This window comes from Gopherus evgoodei, chromosome 1 (assembly GCF_007399415.2).
Source record: "Gopherus evgoodei ecotype Sinaloan lineage chromosome 1, rGopEvg1_v1.p, whole genome shotgun sequence".
Taxonomy (NCBI): domain Eukaryota; kingdom Metazoa; phylum Chordata; order Testudines; family Testudinidae; genus Gopherus; species Gopherus evgoodei.
The window spans coordinates 30,123,623-30,141,849 of NC_044322.1; positions in this window are offsets into that span (position 1 = coordinate 30,123,623).

Below are 18,227 nucleotides of genomic sequence, written 5' to 3' on the forward strand. Positions count from 1 at the left end.
TGGCTCTGTACTAGCATTCAGAGCACAATCATCGGCAAAGAGAAAGTTTCGAAGTACAGTTTCCTTCACCTTGATGATGGCACACAGTCTCCTCAGATTGAATAGTTTCCCATCAGTTCTGTACTTCAGGCCTACTCCTTCAGGGCAGTGTTGAAGGGCATCAGTCAGAGTGGCAGAGAATATCATGCTGAACAAAGTGGGTGCTAAAACACACCCTTGCCTGACGCCGTTGGTGACTGGGAAGGCCTCAGATGTTTCACTGTCATCCAGGACACGAGCCATCATACCGTGATGAAATTGATGTATCATTCGTATGAATCTGTCTGGACAGCTGAATTTTGACATGATCCTCCACAGGCCCTGGCGATTGACAGAGTCAGACATTTTCATGAGATCCACAAAAGTTGTGTAGAGTTCATGATTCTGCTCTTGACATTTCTCCTGTAGCTGACGCGCAGCGAAGATCATGTCAATAGTCCCACATCCCTTACAGAAGCCGTACTGTGATTCTGGCAGTAAGCCCTGCTCCAGGTGAGTGATCAATCGGTTCAAAAGAACCCGTGCAAGAACTTTCCCCACTGTAGAGAGCAGCTAGATTCCATGGTGATCGTCACATACCTGGCTATTGCCCTTCCTCTTATAGAGGTGCACGATGGACGCATCTCTAAATTCCTGTGGAATGGATCCCTGCTTCCAGAAGGACTGAAATAGCTCAGTGAGTTTCCGTAGCAGCACAGCTCCACCGACTTTGTACACCTCTGCCGGTATGGCATCTGACCCTGGGGCTTTGCCACTTGACAACTGGTTGATGGCTTTCTTCACTTCGTCCTCTTCTGGTGAAGCATCCATGGAGTCATTGATTGCAACCTGGGGCATCTTGTCAATGGCCTCATCATTGACGACTGAGGGGTAGTTGAGAACTGCTTCAAAATGTTCAGCCCATCTCTGGAGAATCTGCGTCTTCTCTGTAAGGAGCACAGTGCCATCAGAGTTCAGGAGGGGAAAGCTCCCAGAAGACTGTGGACCATAAAGTGTGTTGAGGGCTTCATAGAACTGCTTATAGTCGTTCCTGTCCATGTACGCCTGCATTTCATCTGCTTTAGCGCTCAGCCACAAGTCCCACATTTTGCGCAGTCGGTTCTGTACTGTTCTGCGAGCATTGATAAAGGTGGTCTTCTTTGCCGCTGAGGATGGGTCGTTTTGATATGCACGATGCAGGCAGTGCTTCTCAGAAAGTAAGGCCTAGATTTCTGCATCATTTTTGTCAAACCAGTCTTGCCGCCTGCGTGTGGAGGGCCCCAATACCTTCGATGCAGCTGTATGGACAGTGTTGCGGAATCGCTCCCAGTCTTTCTCAGATACGAAGATCAGCAAGCTCATTCTCTAGGTCTTCCGATAGATTTTCAGTGATGCGGCTGTTCTTCAGCTTCAACACGTTGATCCTTTTGAGAGCCTTACAGCCTTGTGGTCGTCTCTTCGGCATGATACCGAGCTTCATTTTGGATACAATGAGCCTGTGATCCGCTCAACAATCAGCGCCGCACATAGCTTTTGTAACCCTGACATCTTGTCTGTCCCTTCTCCTGATGATGACATAGTCGATCAGATGCCAGTGCTTGGAAGAGGGATGCATCCACGAAGTCCTCTTACTGGTAGGGAGGCGGAAGACCGTATTGGTGATCAGAAGGTCATGTGCTGCACAAGTTTTCAGCAGTAACAGGCCATTGCTGTTACACTTTCCCACTCCATTTTTCCCGATGACTCCTTCCCAGACTGCGGCATCACATCCAACTCTTGCTTTAAAATCGCCAAGCAGGATCAGCTTGTCTGTGCGGTGCACTGATGATAGCAGAGCATCTAGTTCTTCATAGTATTTATCCTTCACATCCTTTGGGTTGGTCATTGTGGGAGCGTATGCGCTGATCAAAGTAGCTTGTTTTCCTTTTTGAAGGGGAAGCTGCATTGTCATGAGTCGGTCATTCACATCCTTGGGGGGACTGGCAATTTTCCGAACAAGATGATTCTTGATGGTGAAGCCAACTCCAGATTTGCGACGCTCATCACTTCTGCGGCCACTCCAGAAGAATGTATAGCCTCTGCCTGACTCGGACAGCCGTCCTTCATTAGCAAGGCGAGTTTCACTAAGGGCTGCAATGTCAATGTTATAGCGTGCGAGCTCTCTGGCGACAAGTGCTGTTCTTCTCTCCGGTCTGTCTGCCATGATGGTGTCCAGTAGCGTGCGCACATTCCATGTGCCAATGGTGATCGGTGTCACTCTAAGTTTTGTTTTTGTTCTACCACTTTTGTGGGATCCCCGCCAGCCACGATATGCTGGCCAGGGTAAGGTGAAGCAGGCAATGTTTAGGGCATCTTTTCTAGCCCTCTCCTCATTCTATGGAGGTGAGCAGTGCAATCCTGAATACGGCTGCTCAGTCGCTCAAGAAGACGCCGAGCTCCACTGCTGCTTTGGTCAGTGGGGAACGACCATTGTACCTGAGCCACCTGTGAGCAGGTCCACGGCTACAGCTCCCAGTGTATCCACACCTGCTGCTTCGTCGCTTGCCCATCACCACAGGACTTGATATGATGTGATGTGATATATGATGTCGAGACTTGCACGTGAATTGGATTAAAGTGAGGGAGAGTTGCGCGACGTCAACCTCACTCTCTCTTCCCAGTTCCTATCTGTATCCAGTGGCAGGACAAGATTCGAGACGGCTGGAGAGAGGGCAGGGCGCAGTGGATGACCAGGATGCCTACGTGTCTTGTCGTGTTCTTGAGCGTTCTATAAAGCTCGCTGTCACTGCCTTCCTGACCGTTGAACCAGGTTTCCTCAGTCAGCCGGATCCAGCCTTCTCATGCAAAGGGGAGATAGGCCCTAACTCACCAAGGATCTCAGACTCATTGGCTACCTTCACCTGGTTTAGCCCGCCAGTTGAGACGGTTTCCGGGATGTGGCCGCTGTCGCATGCTGACAGCTACTTGGAGCCACAGGTGAAAGCTGGGTGTTAAGTGGGGACCAAAGTGGATGAGCTACTCCTAGGAGTACGACTGCTCCCCCATCAGAGGTACTACCCCTCCCTGACAACCCCATACACCCCGAATACACGTACTTAGGACTAGAAGGTGTGGCTCTCCCACCTGACACCCAAAAATAACTGAATTCTTTCCTTTTGATATTTTCATAAGTAATTGCTAATAAAATCTAGTGAAAATAAGTCACAAATTCACCACTCAATTCAACTAAATTCTGTGACAATTTGAAGAGCATTTTGTCTAAAGGAAAAGACTCTAACAATCTAAACAAGTTATTTGAAATTATGAAGTTATTAGGAAGCTGTTAATACGAAATGGCTGTATCATGGAATACCTCTAGGTTTGTGTAACCACCATGGCTTGCAAGCCTGAAAAATCACATCTCTGCCAGACCAGGGACAATAGGCAATTATTAAGGACAGTCAGTATCTGAATAAGTCTTACCAATACGCAGAGTTGATGTAGCCATGTTGGTCCCGGGATATTACAGAGACAAGGTGATTGAGGTAATATCTCTTATTGGACCAAAATGTGTTGGTGAGAGACAAACTTTCAAGCTTACACAGATCTAAAGAAGAGCTCGGTGTAAGCTCAAAAGCTTGTCTCTCTCACCAACAGAAGCTGTCCAATAAAAGTTATTGCCTCACCCACCTTGTCTTGCTAGATCTTTCTTGTGAAATGTGAAAGAATAACTGCACCACAGAGGGAAACTGTCCTTTCACCTTCCCTTTGCAGGGGACTGTTTTGAAAGAATGGAAAATTCCCAAAGGCAGAGACAGATGTGACAAAGCCCAGTGTCAGGGGAAGCAAGCTGACTTAGGAAGATGTCATGCAGCTGCAGGGGAAGGATCCTGGGTCCTACAGAGGACTCTAATCCCAGCATAAAGAATGCTTTGAAGTGGTGTGGGAACTGAGGCAGAGTAATGTGTGTAGGATTTATTATTGTTCTATAGATCTGGTGTGATTAAGTAAAGTAATAATGTGCAGACTTCTGTGCAAAGTGTCTATGCTTACTATGTTACACCTATTATGTAGCCCCTTGAAGGGGTAAACCAGAAAGCTCATGCTGGTTGGTGGAGTGCTGAGAGAGGGTGTGTTTAAGCTACAGGTAGTCTGAGCAGTCAGCACTGCTTCCAGGGACTGCACAGAGGGACCAAGTGTTCTAAACTCTCAGGACAGGGGCTCTGTTCAGACTCCAGAGATTTGAAACACTCAGGGATCCAGTGCCTGGAATACCCTCACATCAATTTGATGATGTGAGAGCAGGGGGAGCCCAAACACATGTGTGACAGCTTAAAGTTAAGGTTCCACGTGATGCTCTCTGTTCATGTACACACACACACACAGGTATACACATGGTTCCTTTACTACATCTCTTCCATTGTGGCCCTTTAAATATTGAATTTATGAAGTCTGCATCAGGTTATACACAACTAAAAAACATAAAATATGCTGAAACTACATTAGATGACTAAATAATTGTGACAATAACCCTCTACTCCCCCTGAAGTAGTACCTGGTCATAGACACCAGTCCTCACTAACAAACAATTTAAAACCAATTTAGAGGATCAAAGGCTGGCATTTTAAAAGTCATTAGGACATACTGTCATATGCAAACACCAGGAAAATCTGAATCACCTAATTCTTTCAACTCCTATCTCTCTGAAATGCCTCATCCAATTTGTGTTAAACATACCATATTCAATGCACTGTGACTCAGAATCATATCTGTCAACCTTCAGGTGGATTGGTTTAGTTTTGGCAAAGTTCAGAGGGGGTGTATGGCTGTGAAAAACATGCTTACAATGGACGGGTAGCTTCAATCTTACCTATGGAGAAATTAGTCACTCCCTACATTGAAATGGTGGTAGTATCAATCCCTCAACCTAGAATTTTTCCTTCCACTGTGAGATAGGAGGATGTCGTATACACAGCCTAGAGGGGAAAATTCACACCCCGGAGCGACATAGTTATACTGACCTAATCCCTGACATAGACAGCACTATGTTGACAGAAGGACTTCCCCACTTGACAGCTACTGCTTCTTGGGGAGGTGGGTGTGATGTTGCATTCTATATGATTTTATGAAAGTGTGCTGGTGAGTGTGACTATAATGTAACTGGAATATGCTTCATGCAAAAGATCTCTTGTAAATTATCATTGCAAAGCTTATAATCTACTGAGTGTGGTCATCCTATTTGTATAAATGTATCACTCTTGTACCTGAAACTAGAAATATGAAATAACTCTGAGGGCCTATTGTAATTATGCAAAGTGTGGGCCATTAATGGTGATTTGGAATCTTGATGGCTTCCACCAGGACAATTGACTGTGGATGGCTTTGTATGCAGGCAAGCCTTCCTGTGAGTGAGGCAGGGAGGAATGTAGGCTTGGGGTCTTACAGTGACATGTGATCACATCACCTGAACTGGAATCCATCTTTAACCTGGTGTTTTTCCATTGAGAAGGAGGGGTGGGAACCCAGAGAGACAAAGGATTCCTGCCTTATGCAAAAGATATATAAGTAGGAGGAACAGAACAAAGGAGGCAACCATCATAAGAAATCCCCTAGCTATCACCTGAGTTGTAACAAGGGCTGTACCAGGGAAAGGATTGTACCCAAACTAGGAAGGCATCCAGTCTGTGAAAGAAACTTACTGAAATATCTCTGAGGGTGAGATTTTATCTATATTCAGTTTTATTACTGTACTAGGCTCAGACTGGCGTGTTTTATGTTACTTTACATGGTAATTCACTTTGTTCTGTCTGCTCTTACTTGGAGCCACTTAAATCCTACTTTCTGTATTTAATGAAACCACTTTTTACTTATTAATTAACCCAGAGTCTGTATTAATACCTGAGGGGTGGGCAAACAGTGGTGGATATCTCTCTATCAGTGTTATAGAGGGCAAACAATTTATGAGTTTACCCTGTATAAGTTTTATGCAGGGTAAAATGGATTTATTTGGGGTTTGGATCCCACTGGGAATTGGGCATCTGAGAGTTAAAGACAGGAATACTTCTTAAGCTGCTTTCAGTTAAGTCTGCAGTTTTAGGTCTGAGAGAAAGCCTTTCCTGTCCTGGATTCAACTAGAACAGACCCCTAGCAGAAGCATCCTGTCCTTTTTTTTGTGGCTTGGTGAGCCCTGATTTGCCTCTGCCACTCCCAGCCCTTCTAGGTCCTGGACGACCAACTTGTGCTGGTTCTGCCTGCAGCTGATCACAGCAGGCCTCTCTGGGCAACCCTTGGATATCTGACCTTGCTGCTCTTCCCTTCCAGCAGTATATGTTCCTAGGATGATGTCTTTGGCAGCAAATGCTTGGTATCCCCTGTCACACAGGGACAGTAATAATGACTGTGAGGCACTCAGATACTATAGTGCTGGGGATCATATAAAGCTAGGTAAGAAGAAGGTCAGAGTAGCAACTGGTCTAGATGACAAAAAATAAGAGGAAAAATAAATAGATTAGGTGGCTTTATATTGGATTACAGTGTGTAACAGATGTGGGGGCTGTTTGCACACACACAGCTATGGGTATCATTTATAACATTCACTATACCCACTCAGGTCTTTGTGGTAAGCACTGGGGAAAGAACTCAGGCCCAGACTCACAAAGATATTTAGGAATGTAATACCTTGGTGGATCTGGGCCTCAGGGCCTTCTGCTTCAAAACTCAAGTCCTTTATCATTTGAGAGAACTAAGAATCTCCAATAGATCTACTAGTATTAAGTCTTAGGGCTTGTCTACATCACAAAGTTGCAGCGCTGGTGAGGGGGTTACAGCGCTGCAACTTAGGAGGTGTATACATCTGCAGGGCATCACCAGCGCTGCAACTCCCTGTTTGCATCGCTGGCCATACTCCCGTTTTGTCTCGGGTGTAGAGGATCCAACGCTGGTCATCCAGCGCTGGTAATCAAGTGTAGACACTTACCAGCGCTTTTCTTGACCTCCGTGGAATAAGCAGGTATCCCAGCATACCTGAGGAAGCCTCTCTGGTAATCAAGCAGGTATCCTTCCCCGCGGTTTGCTCCGGTGTTCTCCGAATCCCCCCCCCAAGCGGGTCTCCTTCCCAGCAGTTTGCAGGGGGGTTCGGGGAACGCGAGAGCAAACCGCGGGGAAGCAGGTCTCCTTCCCCAGTTTGCTCTTGCATTCCCCGAACCCCCGTGCAAGTAGGTCTCCTTCCCCGCACCCCCGAGCAAGCAGGTCTCCTTCCCCGCCGTTTGCAGGGGGGTTCGGGGAACGCGAGAGCAAACCGCAGGGAAGGAGATCTGCTTGCTCGGGGGTTCGGGGAACGCGAGAGCAAACCGAGGGGAAGGAGACCTGCTTGCTCGGGGGTTCGGGGAACGCGAGAGCAAACCGCGGGGAAGGAGACCTGCTTGCTCTGGGGTTCGGGGAACACTGGAGCAAAACCGGGGAAGGAGACCTGCTTTCCCGCGGTTTGCTCTCGCGTTCCCCGAACCCCCCTTGAAGCCGCCCAACAGCGCTGCAGTGTGGCCACATCTAACACCACTTGCAGTGCTGGTTGCTGTAAGTGTGGCCACTCTGCAGCGCTGGCCCTATACAGCTGTACTAATACAGCTGTAACAACCAGCGCTACAAAATTGTAGATGTAGACATACCCTCATATCCTCTTTAGAGGCCAGAAGCATTGTAACACACAGTTAGTAATGTCCTTACTGTAGGTTATATAGTACTATTTATTTAAATACAAGAACGCAACATAATATCTCAAATAAACACACACACACACACACACACACAGGGCAGGGGTATATAGTCACATTACTTGGACAGCAAGCTCTTTGGTGCAGGGATCATCTTTCTGTACAGCACCTAGCACAATGGAGTCTTGGTCTCTGACTGGAGCTCCTAGGTGCTATCTTAACACAAATCATTACCAATGATAATAAGTAATAGGCCATGTGTTTACTCTTCTTGGGTGTATCTTCTCCCCAAACGTCCTCCTGCCAATGGTCTAGGTTTGGTAAGATTTGGTCTGGCCAAAGTAACTGTTGTTTGGACATAAATATGTCCTGAGGAGCTAGAACCAAATCTCTGAGTAGGAGAGATTCCTACCTTCCCAGTAAAATCGATGGCACTCACCTGTAGCCTGAGATATCAGGCTTTTGAAATTTGATACTTTTAAGTATAGAAAAGTTATTTTTAATCATTTCTAGATGTTTGTATGGCTCTCTCTGAGTCCTGTATTATTAGACTCCAGGTAACTAGGAATGGTTTTTCAGCAACAAGGATATGAAACATAGTTCAAATAATTTTTTAAAAACTCTCTAAAACTTACATAAAATAGATTTCTGAAACATTTGTGGCAAATACAAAATACTCGATGATATATAGAGGTTTTGTCAGCGATCATTTGGCTTACAGAGAGAGAGAGAGAGAGAGATCTGAATATAGAGAATACCTGATGATGTCTAAACAGTACATCATTAGACATTAATATATAGATCTATATTAAGGAGGGCCCCAGAAATTGCAATGAAGGGTCATGGCATTATTGTGCTAGACATTGGACAGACAAATAAGACACAAGATGGAGCCTGCCTGAGACAGCTTACTGTCGAGGTGTGAGTTTACAGTCTATGGGCCATACACAATGGATCTATGTACTATTACTTTTATTCTTTATATTTAAATTTGCAAAAACATCCAGACTAGGTGATAGATGCTTAATTATAAATTAAAATGCATAATTAGTGTCTGGATGGGTGCCTACAGATGTATTTTAAAATGTGAATAAGTAAGTAAATTAATAAATGTCTTGAATTGCATATTTTCTCCCCTGGGTATCTCTGAGCACACCAACTGATTGATTCATTTTCTCAGTCACACACCTTTTTTCACAGAAGCCCTTTGTATTCAATCTGTGAAGTTATCTGTGAAAAAGAAGAGCTATTGGATTGTGAGACAGCAATGTGAAATGGAGTGTCAGTAATTCCTTGCATTTATGTATCCTTTGCACCATTCATGAGATGGTTGAGTTCGGGATCCTGACAAAAGGAAGAAAGGAGAGCAGCAGATTATGGATCCTGGACTTCAGAAAAGCAGACTTTGACTTCCTCGGGGAACTGATGGGCAGGATCCCCTGGGAGGCTAATATGAGGGGGAAAGGAATCCAAGAGAGCTGGCTATATTTTAAAGAAGCCTTGCTGAGGGCGCAGGAAGAAACCATCCCGATGTGCAGAAAGAATAGCAAATATGGCAGGCAACCAGCTTGGCTTAACAGAGAAATCTTCTGTGAGCTTAAACACAAAAAGGAAGCTTACAAGAAGTGGAAACTTGAACAGATGACTAGGGAGGAGTATAAAAATATTGCTCAAGCATGAAGAGGTGTAATCAGGAAGGCCAAGGCACAACTCGAGTTGCAGCTAGCCAGGGATGTAAAGGGTAACAAGAAGGGTTTCTACAGGTATGTTAGCAACAAGAAGGAAGTCAGGAAAGTGTGGTACCCTTACTGAATGAGGGAGGCAACACAGTGACAGATGATGTGGAAAAAGCTGAAGTACTCAATGCTTTTTTTGCCTTGGTCTTCACAGACAAGGTCAGCTCCCAAACTGCTGCACCGGGCAGTACAGTATGGGGAGGAGGTGAGCAGCCCTCAGTGGTGAAAGATCAGGTTAAGGACTATTTAGAAAAGCTGGACATGTGCAAGCCCATGGGGCAGTATATAATGCATGTGAGGGTGCTGAGGGAGTTGGCTGATGTGATTGCAGAGCCATTGGCCATTATCTTTGAAAACTCATGGTGATCGGGGGAGGTCTCAGATGGTTGGAAAAAGGCAAATATAGTGCCCATCTTTAAAAAAGGGGAGAAGGAGAATTCAGGGAACAACAGACCAGCCAGCCTCACCTCAGTTCCTGGAAAAATCTTGGAGCAGGTCCTCAAGGAATCCATTTTGAAGCACTTGGAGGGGGGAAGGTGATCAGGAACAGTCAACATGGATTGACTGTTGACACCCAGGACAAGCCATGCCTGATCAACCTGCTTTCCTTCTAGGATGAGATAACTGGCTTTATGGATATGGGGAAAGCTGTGGATGTGATATACCTGGAATTTAGCAAAGCTTTTGATACGGTCTCCCACAGTATTCTTGCCATCAAGTTAAAGAAGTATGGGCTGGATAAATGGACTATAAGGTGGATAGAAAGCAGGCTAGATTGTCAGCGGGTAGTGATCAATGGCTGCATGTTTAGTTGGCAGCTGGTATCAAGCGGAGTACCCCAGGGGTTAGTTCTGGGGCTGGTTTTGTTAATTATCTGGATAATGGAATGAATGGCACCCTCAGCAAGTTTGCAGATGACATGAAGCTGGGTGGGGGAGAGATAGATATGCTGGAGGGTAGAGATGGGGTCCAGAGTGACCTAGACAAATTGGAGGATTGGGCCAAAAGAAATCATATGAGGTTCAAAAAGGACAAGTTCAGAGTCCTGCACTTAGGATGGAAGAATCCCATGCACTGCTACAGGCTGGGGACAGACTGGCTAAGCGACAGTTCTGCAGAAAAGGACCTGGAGATTACAGTGGACGAGAAGCTGGATATGAATCAACAGTGTGCCCTTGTTGCCAAGAAGGTTAATAGCATATTGGACTGCATTAGTACAGGCATTGCCAGAAGATCCAGGGAAGTGATTATTCCCCTCTATTCGGCACTGGTGAGACCACATCTGGAGTATCGTGTCCAGTTTTGGGCCCTCCACTAAAGAAAGGATGTTGACAAATTGGAGAGCAATGAAAATGATTAGGGGGCTGGGGCACATGACTTATGAGGAGAGGCTGAGGGAACTGGGCTTATTTAGTCTGCAGAAGAGAAGCGTGAGGGGAGATTTGATAGCAGCCTTCAACTACCTGAAGGGGGTTTCCAAAGATGATGGAGCTAGGCTGTTCTCCATGGTGGCAGATGACAGAACAAGGAGTAAAGGTCTCAAGTTATAGTGTGGGAGGTCTAGATTGGATATTAAGAGAAACTTTTTCACTAGGAGGGTGGTGAAGCACCAGAATGGCTTACCTAGGGAGGTGGAGGAATCTCCATCCCTAGAGGTTCATAAGGCCCAGCTTGTCAAAGCCCTGGCTGGGATGATTTAGTTAGGGTTGGTCCTGCTTTGAGCAGGTCTCTTCCAAGCCTAATCTTCTATTATTCTATGATGAAGGATCACAACGTCCTCTTACAACCTTAACCAAGTGACCTACAAATATCACTTTACCCACTACTGAAGTGGAGTCAGTTCAAATATGCAGCAGGGACTAATGCACAGCAAAACAGCCTAACAGCTGCTAGGATCTTATCTAGTGCTCATGGAAGTTAATGGAAAGACTCCCATTGACTTCAGGGGGTGTTGGATCCAGCCTGTAGTACAGAGCACCACACAATCATTTAAGGGAGAAAGTGATGGAGAATTTCAATTGTACAGCAAGACATTTTAAGGGTTGGCATAATGCGCCTGAATATGCTCTCACTTGAACTACTGGAACTCATCCTGGACAAGTCAATAGTTACATACACCATTGTGAAGTCGATAGGAGAGGAGAATCAACTTAATGAAAGAGTCAAAGGAATGTCACCTACTATATCAGATAGGTGAATGATATTACAGGTTTCTGTGACCCCACAAGCCCCACAGTGCCAATTGGCAGAGGTCCCACTGTTCTGTAAACCCTTACCAGGACTGGCACAATAATTACACCTTAAACATTGCCGTTATAGTATTTAGCTGTAAAAAATGTCCTGTGTAGTATCAAATAAAAGCCGGTGATACTCATTAATATCATTGCATGATGTATATCTGGATGGTGTGTAAAAAGTTGTGTGTGTGCTGGAAATATGTTCCAAAAATATCTTTTGGAGAGAGACTTGAGAAACAAATTTTTCCTAGACAAAGGACTGTTGCTTTGCCTGTTCGTCTGTGTCTATAAAGTAAATTGAGCAGGATGATGCCTGAGACAATGAGCAGTTCATTTGCATCTGAGGTGAGCAACAGTTACCAGGAGGACGAGGAAACAACATGACATCAGCTCACTGGAGCACAAACAGCAGAAGAGAAGAACTTTATCTGGGGATACACTTCAAAAATGCTTTTTAAATGTTTACTGTACTATAAGAAGCAGGGAAGAGAACCCCTTAGTTATCCATCACTGAAGGAACAAACAGGTCAATGCTCTTTGTCTCTATGAATGGTGGATCCCCAGCTGCATGGGCTGGTGATGCTGAAAAGTACCTGTAGGTGAGAAGACTGTTTTACACAAAGTTTGGAGCTTGCTAAGGTTATGTGAAGACTCCTAGAAGCTCATTATTCTTTTGTTTAATTTGTAATCATTCTGTTTCTATTATCTCTGCTTAGTATCACTTAAATCTCTGTTCTTTATTAATAATCTTATTCCTGTTTTGTTATAAATTAATCTCAGTGCTGTCATTCTAAAATCAGGGGTGTATTCCCAGTTGAGCCAACAGGCTGGTGTGTATTCTGTCTCTTTTGGAGACTTGGTATTTCTGTGAGCATCCAGTGGTGGGCTGGATGCTGCAGAAGAATGCTTTTCCAAGCAGTTTGGGGACTGAAATACACCAAGGGTTAACCTACAAGGCAAAGGTTGGATCGGCAGAGTCCTGAGGAAGTTGTTGGGCTGGCTAATATATAGGTCTGACAGGGAGCTGTCACACAGTATAGCACCAACAAATCTTTCTCTTCTTGCTGAGGCTGAAGGGTAATGAAAGTGAGGCCTGGATTCCAAAAGAAAGTGTCAGTTTCCCATCCATATAGTGAAACCAGCCCAAGTCCGTTTGCCCTGTGTAACCCCCATCTCCTGCTCACTGGCCCAGTATGAGGTTGTACAAGATAGGGGAAGCCTGCCTTGCGACTTTTTACATGACTTAGGGAAACTGGGCCTGACGCTCCTTTGTGTGCTCTGCGTTGTGTGTCTGTGTGTTCACCTCAGACCAGACCCACTCAGCCAAATCACCAGGAACTAGGCTTTATTCTGCAAAGAACATAGAACAGAATTACAGTCCAGCAGCCTCCTCTCTGCCTGCCTGCTAGCTGCTCCCAGCTCAGTCAGTGCTGGGGCTTCCTGCTAGGAGAGCAGGGGGTACATTGTAAATCACAACTCACCTTACAAACATGTTCTAACTCCCACAATAACTAAACCCCAAAACAAAAGAGCCCATGTTCTCCTTTTGTGTCATTTAAACTCCTCTCAGGATGCTCTTTAAGCCCTTTTTGGTCCTATCTGTAAAGAACATAGAACAGGATTACTGTCCAGCAGCCTCCTCTCTGCTTGCCTGCTGTGTTCCCCAGCTCAGTCATTGCTGACACCTCCTGCTAGGGGGCAGAGGGTACATCCTGACAGGAACTAGGAAGTTCTCCCCAGATGCCTCAGCTTGTAGTACACACCTTGTAGTCCCCAGGGCTGCTGCTGAAGCGCACTGGCCCTTGGGCTACACCTGCAAGGTCTGACAAACTGCAAGGTGGCAAACCATTCTCTACAGGTGTAAGCAGGGGTTTCACGTATGTGGAAAGAATTTGGGAAACGAGACTGTTTTTAAAACTAATGCCACTAGCATGTGATTGTCCAAGTTAGATCCTGAGATAGGGATTTCAAAGTCACGTCACATAATTAAATCATGTGATTTGTCAACTGTAAGTGAGATGTCTAGTGAACACTAAGTTCTGAAAAGTTGCACGTAGTCATAATGAACAGACAAATACATCTTAGTTTATTAAAATAGTGTAGTTGTTTAGCGAGCAACTTACATTCCTCAGGCCTTCTGGAAGCCTATCAATGTGCACCATGTGCTCACACATTATAATAAATCTTGAGCAAGGCTAAGCTGTATTTTATTTCTCTCTGGTGGTGTTATGCAGCTGGATCTAAGTTTTAAAGCTTGGCCTTTCAATTTTAAATCAGAGGCTCCAAATGGTTCAGTGTAACAGATTTCTTAGACTGGTACTGTTAGGATTTTGTTAGCAAGCCCTATAACTACTCCCAGTTCTACTTTATTATTATAAAAGTAGTAAGTCCCTATTGTCAGGGATTTATAACATCATAAAAATACAATTTGATTTAGAGAAGCCAAGTCCATAAAATGTGTCTGATTTTTCCAATAATTTCCAAACATTTGGCTTGGCTTTTTAAAAACTGCATACACAGGGGAGGAAAGTACAGCTTACCTGTGTATATTATAATGCTGTCTTAGTGCTTCTGTCTGTGGAACATACAGGATATGACAGGAAATATAAAATAAATAACTTCTTTATTTGTACCAGCTCCAGCAAGAAAACAACTTAAACACCACAGTGAAGATTTTTGGACATGGGTGCCTAATGTTATGCTCCTAAATCCATATTTAGATAGCTAAAAATAGGCTAATTTTCCAAAGTACAGAGCACCCAGCAACTTCCATTTAAATAACGGATTCACTTCCACTAATTCCATGTGTAAACTTGGGCAACTGATGTAACCGTTCTGTGCCTCAGTTTACCCATCTGTATGACAAGGATAACTATGCAGGTTACCATGCAGAAGTCACACTCAATTACACATTGTTGTAAGTCCTGAATAACACAAAACGTTTTAATGAAAGCATTCAGTCATAAAGACCAGACAAATACATCCTTGTTTTCAGTTTGCACAATGAGCTCACACATTGTAATAAATCTCCTTCAGCAAGTTGAGCTGTGTTTTATTTCTCTTTGGATTTCTAGACTTACATCAGTTTAACAGAGCACAGAATTTTGGTACTCAGACAGCGTGGTGTTTGGGTGCATAAATAGGTGGTCAAATGCAGCAGTTATGAGTTAAGTTGACCGGGACTGTAGTCATGTAATAACTCCACAGTGACTCTGTGCAGGTGCAAAGGTCTGTGAGAGCAAAATGGCTTGCAGAACTGGGGCTAAAATTTCTACTTCAGTTGTGAATTTCCTGACTTCTGTGTAATGAATCATGAGATAGCTATTACTCTTTAACCGCAGTCTTTTGTGCTCAGATTAAAAATCCAAGCTTTGGTAGTTCCCTAATCTCTGTGCTGCTTTTTGTATATGAGTCAGTTTAGCTAATTCTCTAAAGAACCCGGGCAATTGTGGGAAAAATAACCTAAATACTATAGGGTGAATCTCAGCTCAAGTCCTGTATTCAATATTTATCAAATAATTTTTCTACTTTTTGTCCCAGCTGTGCAGACATGACTATTTCCCAGGGCTGGTGCAAGGAAGTTTCATGTCCTAGGCAAAACTTCCACCTTGCGCCACCCCTACACCCAGTTAACCATGCCCACCCGCCCCTCCCACCTGAGAACACCCCCCCCCCCCCCGTGGCAGCTAACCCCACCCGCCGTGGCAGATAACTCCCCCCCCCCCCCCCGAGAGTCCCCCTTTGCAGCAGCTGCCCCCCTTGAAAGCTCTTCCTCCATGGCAGCTAACCTGGCCCGGGGAGCCCCTGCCTGCAGAAGCTAACCCCGCCCCCCTCCATGGCAGCTAACACCGTCCAGGAAGCCCCTTGGTCGCAGAAGCTAACCCCGCTCCCCTCCATGGCAGCTAACACCGCCCAGGGAGCCCCTCCACGGAAGCTAACCCCGCCTCCCTCCAAGGAAGCTAACCCCACCCAGGGAGCCCCTCCACAGAAGCTAACCCCGCCCCCCTCTACGGCAGCTAACACCGCCCAGGGAGCCCCTCCATGGAAGCTAACCCCACCCCCCTCCGCGGTAGCTAACACCGCCTGCCGCAGCAGCTAACCTCACTCGCGGAGCCCGCCCGAGCTCTCCTCCGCTGAGCACACCGGCGCTGCTCTAATGCTCCTCCCCTCCCCGGCTTGCGGTGCCGATTGGAGGAGACTTAGAGCGGGGCTGTGTGCTCAGCAGAGGAGGCAGAGTGGAGGTGATCTGGGGCGGGGAGCGGTTCCCCTGTGTGCCACTCCCTGTTACTGCGGGCTGCCCTCCCTGCCCCCCTCCCTGCCTCCCACCCCAGATCACCTCCACTCCACCTCCTCCCCTGAGCCAGCTTTTAGGCGCTCTCAACCACTAGGCTCCCTAGGCGGCCACTTAGTTTGCCTAAGTGGTTGCACTGGCCTTGCCATTTCCTTTCTACCAAACGAACTGGAATGATGCTTGAGAGCCTAAAGACAGTAACCATACACAATGCCCCATACTTTAGTTTCTTCTTTGTGGGGAGGGAGGGTCCTTTTATATTTCAGATCTGCAACCACATGCTGAATGACAGCAACATTAATGAAATGTGAGATGGATAGTTCTGATGGATAATCATATAGGGACAGTCAATCTGAAAGAGCAAGAGCATTGTATACAGAGAGCAGAAACAAATGTAATGGGGAGCAGAGGACATTTGGTCAAGAATTCTCCACCAGGCATCAGATAAACAGACAATGAGGGATAAAAGTTTATGTCACTTTATATTAACATAATATATGCTTAGATGTCACTTTCACGGGGCCAGATTGTGAGCCCCTTGCTCCAGCTGGGGAACGGGAACTTACACAAGCTATTCCATTGATTTTAATGGGACTGACCTTCTATATGAGTAACTGCTGACCAGTGAAGTAGGAGGTTCACAACCTGCCCCAAAGTGAGAGTGTTAAAAGCAAGGGATAGCAAGTCAGGTTTCCTGGTCCCTGCTCCTGATTCTGCACTAGCTCACTGTGTGACCATGGGCAAATCATCTGACCTTTCTCTGCATTCGTTTATTCGCCTATAGAACTGGAATAGCAATGCTACCTTCTATACTCCAAACTTAAATGTTCATTCTGCAAGATATTACCTATGGCATTTTAAATACAGGGAACATCTCATGCACTGGTACAATCATTCAAAATGAATGAAACTTTCTAAAGATGAATGTCAGGAGTCTTAATTAATGTCTTTTGAGATTCTTTATGCTAGGCGCTACACAAGTGCTATTATTTAGTGTTAAAAGCGAATTCTCATTTTATATCCTCTTTTTGTAGGGCTGAGAATCATAAGCCTATTTCCCAACATGTGGTACTCAAAATTTAATACTGACTGTCTCTCCCAGGTTCTTTTTTTTTTAAACTCAAAACAATACACCAAACGTATTGCTTGAATTTTGTTATATTTTTCTTTATTCCTTTCCAAAGCATAGACAGAATGAGAGATCAATGTGTCAGATCCTTGGTTCCACAACCTAAGATATGTGCTAAAGAAAGCCAAAAGGACTGAAAAATTGATCTTTCAAAAGACTAATGCAACAAAGATCAAGTAAGTAATATGTTCAGTTTATTGATAAGTGAAAGGTGGTATCTGGAAGATGCATTGTAGATGGCTGTGAAATAGAGAAAATAAATAAAGCTGCCTTTCTAGCTCTAGGGGACTCAAGAAGGCATTAGAGTCAACAAATAGGCTAGGCAAAAAAATCTGTAGATCTTTCATGGCTCACTGACCTTGCTGTGCAGTGAAGCTCAAACAATTATACAGATAGGTAGATAGATGTTCAAGAGCCAACCACCTTTGTCTAACTATCAAAATGCATAAGGAGGAGCCTAATGTAGACAAGTTAGTATAATAGGTTTTCAACGGGCAGCTTTTTAGGCATGTTATCCTTTGCAGCAGAGTGTAATCCTGTCCACATCCCTTTGCAGAACTTGTGCTGATGTCCTGCACTGCACCCTGACTGTTGCAAATGTTTAAGGACCATGCCACTTAAATTAATTTCCCCGAGCAGTGAGGTTTCAGCCCCTTCTCTTGCAGTAGTAAATTAATGGACCGATAGATTCTAAGGCCAGAAGGGACCATTGTGATTATCTGGGTATAATACAGGCCCTAGAACTTCCCCAAAATAATTCCTAGAACAGATCTTATAGAAAAACATCAGATCTTGATTTTAAAATGGCCCTTGATGAAGACCCCACCATGACCTTGGTAAATTATTCCAATGGCTAATTACCCTCACTGTTAAAAATGTACACCTTATTTCCAATCTGGACATTTCTAACTTCAGCTTCCAGCCATTAGATCATATTAAACCTTTTTCTGTTACACTGAAGAGCTAGTTGTTAAATATTTGTTCCCCATGTAGGTAGTTACAGACTATATTATAATCAAGTCACCCCTTAATTTTCTCTTTGTTGTGCTAAATGGGTTGAGCTCCTTGAGCCTATCACAGTAAGGCAGGTTACTAATCCTTTAATCATTCTCTTGGATCTTCTTCACT